General features: G+C 41.9%; 1 pseudogene across 1 annotated transcript; it reads right to left on the reverse strand.

Annotated features, from left to right (window-relative positions):
• Nucleotides 1-541: 541 nt before the first annotated feature.
• Nucleotides 542-3,450, reverse strand: LOC147627216 (putative pentatricopeptide repeat-containing protein At3g13770, mitochondrial; annotated as a pseudogene). The gene is made up of 3 exons (XR_015268464.1): nt 3,115-3,450; nt 2,355-3,038; nt 542-2,289 (listed from the first exon to the last, which is right to left on the reverse strand). The product of XR_015268464.1 is annotated as a putative pentatricopeptide repeat-containing protein At3g13770, mitochondrial (transcript).
• Nucleotides 3,451-5,492: the final 2,042 nt, after the last annotated feature.

Consider the following 5,492-nt stretch of genomic DNA (forward strand, 5'->3'; position numbering starts at 1 on the left):
TCTATGAAGTATTATTGCAAGTTTATGTTTGAGCTGCATCCCTCTAGGGATATCTCAAAGCATCAACTCCGGTGGATGTCTCAAAGCATCAACAAATGGTTTGCATCGGATTTCAGGTAAGCCAACACCTCAACAAAAAGTAAATCGTAAGAAAGATGGCCAATCTAGGAGATCAAAGCTATCCCTTACATACGTAAATGTCTAATCTAGACCTTGAAGCTAGCATTAGGTAGTCATTGGGACCCTAATGACGTGTGTTTGGATGTATATGGACCCTAATGACACGTGTTTGGCTGTATATGAAACCATGTGTATATGACCTCATGCATACATATAAGAAGACCATGGAGCTATGAATCTATGAGTATAAGGAAACCTTGTAAGACCATGTGATCTCATGAAAACATGTGTAAGGCTATATAATGAGATCACACACACACACACACATATATATATATACATACATACATACACATATATATGGCCTTTCCCTTCTTGATACTTAGGAACCCAAAACTTTAGACTAATCAATATAGTGCCATTTCATGACTTATTAGTGCTATCTCTCACGTGTAGCAAAGAGATACCAGAAGTTAACTTCAAAATGGTGTTAACATCCCCCCTACATATATAGATTCCATCCTTGGAATTTCTGTTTTCTAAAGTCCTTAGAATCAAGGAACTTACTAAAACAACTATAAGAGATAACTGAAAACACTCACTGCACACAACAGTCGCATTCCAACTGAAATAGACATCAATTAGCTGCACTACCATCACCAATAGTCCCCACAAGCACATTTTCCATCTTCTAACACATGAAAGCAGTTTGCATCTCTAACACAAATTTCACGCTTCTCTAATTTTGATATAAGCAATGTTGCAACATGGCAATCACCACACATCCGCATGTTATTCACAACACGTATAGGTGCCCCTCCAGGTGTATTGATGAGGGTGCCACTATGCCCACAGAGCACATCCTTCTTTGCATCATAAGAAATGTCTCGTGACACCCATTGCAAACTTAGGGAATACCCTTCCTGTGATATTTTATGTGTGATCTCTTGTAGCTTCGCATAGATACATTTGCTTTGTGCATGCTTTGTATCCCCAACACAAAATGAACGACATTTCCACTCGTGTCAGTCCACCAAGTACATCCTGGCTTCTTCCATGCTTCATTTTTCACTCTCATAGCTTCAATCTTGTCTGCTTCCTCTTTCATGCCAGCAGCTGCATAAATGTTACTCATACAGACATAAGCTGCAGCATCCTTTCCATCCAGTTGTACTGCATGTTCAAAGGCCCAGCTTCCAAGCTCCACATTTCCCCATTTTCGACAAGCACCCAGCAGCGCAGACCGCACTGGAGGATAATTAGAAGATGGCATCTTCTTGATTATCGCTACCACCTTGTCAAAGTGCCCTGCACAGCCAAAAAGATCAACCATGCATGTGTGGTGTTCTGAATTAGGTATAATGCCATAGTTTGTGCTCATTTTTGTGAAATACATTCAGCCCTCATCCAATAGACCTGAGCGACTACATGCATTAAGCACACAAACAAATGTGATTTCATTTGGGGAGAGGCCCTCGTGTTGCATCCACTCAAAACAGTTCAGTGCTTCTTCACCATGGCCGTGCTCGGCATATCCTGCGATTAGTGAAGACCAAGAGACTACATCTCAAACAGGAAGCTCCTCAAGCACTCGTTGGGCTTTTGAAAGTGCACCGCATTTGGCATACATATCCACCTAAGCACCGTCAAGCACAACATTTCCTTCCAGCAACCCCTGTCTGTCAATCTCAGCATGTATTTGTTCACCTTTCTCAGTTGCTCCTATGCTGCCACAGGTTTTCAAGATGCAAGCAAAGGTGACTGCATCTGGAGAGAGGCCCTCGCATTGCATCCGTTCAAAACAGTTCAGTGCTTCTTCACCATGGCCATGTTGGGCATATCTTGCAATCAGCGCATTCCAAGAGACTGCATCCCGAATGGGAAGCTCATCAAGCACTTGTTGTGCTTTAGCAAGTGCACCACATTTGGCATGCATATCCACCAACGCACTGCCAAGCACAATATCTTTTCCTAGCAACCCCTGTCTATCAATCTCAGCGTGTATTTGCCTTTCTCAGCTGCTCCTATGCTGCCACAGGCTTTCAAGACGCAAGCAAAGGTGACTGCATTTGGGGAGAGGCCCTCACGTTTCATCTGTTCAAAACAGTTCAATGCTTCCTCACCATGCCCATGTTGGGCATATCCTGCAATTAGCACATTCCAAGAGATCTGTTCAGTGCTTCCTTGCCATGCCCATGTCGGGTATATCCTGCAATCAGCACATTCCAAGAGACTACATCCCGAACGGGAAGCTCATCAAGCACTTGTTGTGCTTTTGCAAGTGCATCACATTTGGCATACATATCCACCAAAGCATTGCCAAGCACAATATTTCCTCCCAGCAATCCCTGTCTATCAATTTCAGCATGTATTAGTTTACCCTTGTCAAGTGCTCCTATGCTGCCACAGGCTTTCAAGATGCAAGCAAAGGTGATTGCATCCGCGGAGTGGCCCTCGCGTTGCATCCGTTCAAAACAATTCAGTGCTTCCTCACCATGCCCATGTTGGGCATATCCTACATTCCGAACTGGAAGATCGTCAAGCACTTGTTGTGCTTTAGCGAGTGCACCACATTTGGCATACATACTAACCAATGTGCTGGCTACAAAAGGGCTCTTTTCAAGCAAGCCCCTTCTGAGAATATCAGCATGTACACTAGCGCCTTTGTGTAGGTCCTTGTGCTTGGCACAAGTTTTCAGTAAGGCAACAAAAGCGGCAATCTCTTGAAAATTCTGGTGGTTGCCGTTGCTAACAATCGCTCTGTGATGAATTCCCTTCTCGTTCTTTTTCTCTTGAACTTCTGTTGATATTCCACTTCTTCTCAGCTCTTCATGAACCCAAGGTGGACTGCAAGAGCCATCAATCCACAAGGACTCCCCTGTAGTTTTGTGCTTAAGGTCTGGAAGTCTTGGGTTGGTCTGTGATCAAAACAACCGGCTCTGTCACAAGCAGGTAGCTCTCACAGGCAGAAACATGTAGTGTAGCAGTGCTTACCTTGCTGTTCCGATTGTCCCACCACTGCGAGGGATCGCTGAAGTACTTCTTCCATAAGACTTCCGTGCTGCTGTGATGGTCGTAGCCTTCACGCATTCCAAGCGTGAGGAGGTATGTCTCTCTCTGTGTAGAGGAGCAGCTATGTCTCTCTCTGTGTAAGAGGAGGTATGTCTCTCTCTGTGTAGAGGAGCAGCTAAAGCTGGCCAATTTTAAGAAAGTAGGGCATGAGCCATTTGCAAGGGTCTATGCCAATAGCCTCATGCCCTCCTGAGAGTCTGCCATCTTCCATGCAACCTCCCTGAACACTATTTTGTCAGGCCTCTTGTTTCCTTTTCATGGCTCTTACTCACACATGATTCTTGGAACATGCATTACTAAATCTAGACAATTTTTTTTTTAGCTATAGGACAAATTAAAAGGTGCAAGTCTATTTAGTAAAATAGATTTCAAGTCTCGTTATATCACCAAGTGCATATGGACTCAGCTAATATCTATAAAATTGCTTTTTGCACTCAAGTAGGCCATTTTGATTTTTAATGATGCCTTTTCTCCTTACTAATTCATCTGCAACCTTTAGTCGAATGATGAATAGGATTTTCTTACATCACTAGGATTTTGTTAGTTTTTTTTTATGATATTTTGGTTTTCAGTAACTCTGAAAGTGACCATGAGCATCATTTAAACGTTGTTTTTTGTTTGCTTAAAGAGAATCACATGTATACTAACCCTGATAAAAGCATTTTCTTTCAAAGTGAAATTAAATATTTAGGACACATTGTTTCTAAAGATGGCATTCGTGTTGACCCAAAGAAGGTAGCTGCCATTAGAGACTATTCCGAAGAATTTGCATGAAGTTAGATCCTTTTTAGGTCTCTCTGGTTTTTATAAAAAATTTGTGTGTAATGTTTCTCACATTGCTTTACCTTTGACCTTGCTTCTCAAGAAGCGCATAGTTTTTCATTGGGGTGATACTCAGTAAGACATCTTTTGATGTCTTAAATACCTCTTGACTATCTACTGCTCATGTCCTCCAGCTCTCTGACTTCTCTCGAGCTTTCTTCCAGGTGTCACATATGCGAGTGGATCGAGCATAGGAGTTGTTTTAATGCAAGATGACCACTCCATATCTTTTGAAAGTAGAAAGTTAAACCTATTGAGCTTAATTATAGCATGTATGACAAAGATCTTCTGCTAGAGCGGCGGTCGCACATGCACTTCGTATTTAGAAGCATTACCTCATGGGTTCTGATTTTTTTATCAAGATGGAGCACCAAAGCATTAAGCACTTGCTTAGTCAGCCTTTCAGCTTAGACTGCCATATTAAATGGCTTTCTTCATTTAGGCTTCCACCTTATGCTCCAGTACTAGCCTGGCTATGCTAACGTTGTGGCCGCCGATTGATGCCTTAGCTCAAAACCACACACAAATCTCTTATTAAGAGTTGAGAAAGGTAGACTAAAGAATGTTGAAAAATGCCCCAAAGTCAAGCTTGCTCCACACTTTTAAGGGCCTTTCAAGATAGTGCATAAGATCAATGATAATGCCTTTAGATTAGACCTACCCTCCTATTAGCGCATACATAATAGGCTTTAGATTAGACCTACCCTCCTATTAGCGCATACATAATAGGCTTTAGATTAAACCTACCCGCCTATTAACGCATACCCCTTTCAAGGGTACCCCTGCTTTACCTATTATAGATGACCCTCCTTTTCTTAAGGAAGACTCTGAAATTTTAATTCCAAAAACAATCATTAGCCATGACCATACCATCACTTGGCGAGGACATGTTTACCATCGATATTTACTCAAGTACAAAAATAACTCATTTGAAGAGTCACAATGGATGCCTTAGTCATCCATAGCTGCCTACCCTACCCTTATTACTACATATCATTATCATTTACATTGACCTTATTCATAGTTATATACTACATGAGGTGATATATGGTGTGTCGATTTGTTGCTTGAGACAACACACAATCCTCACTATTGTGTAGATTTGCTGCTTGAGGCAACACTTGAACAATTTGTGCAGATCGCAGCTTGAGGCAGCACACCTCTACTTCGTGTCGATTCGCTGCTTGAGGCAATATGATTGCTTATATCATTAGTATGTGCCAATCGCTGCTTGAGGCAGCATACTTCTACTTCGTGTTGATTTGCCACTTGAGGCGACACGATTGCTTATATTATGAGGCAGCACACCTCTACTTTGTGTTGATTTGCTGCTTGAGGCAACATGATTACTTATATCATTAGTATGTGCTGATCGTCGCCACTTGAGGCAACACACTTCTACTTCATGTCAATTTATGTCAATTTATCGCTTGAGATAACACAATTTTTGAAATTTATGAACAACTGAGAACAATTGC

This window comes from Cibotium barometz, chromosome 21, assembly GCF_041138505.1.
Source record: "Cibotium barometz isolate CiBa-2024 chromosome 21, ASM4113850v1, whole genome shotgun sequence".
Lineage (NCBI taxonomy): Eukaryota > Viridiplantae > Streptophyta > Polypodiopsida > Cyatheales > Cibotiaceae > Cibotium > Cibotium barometz.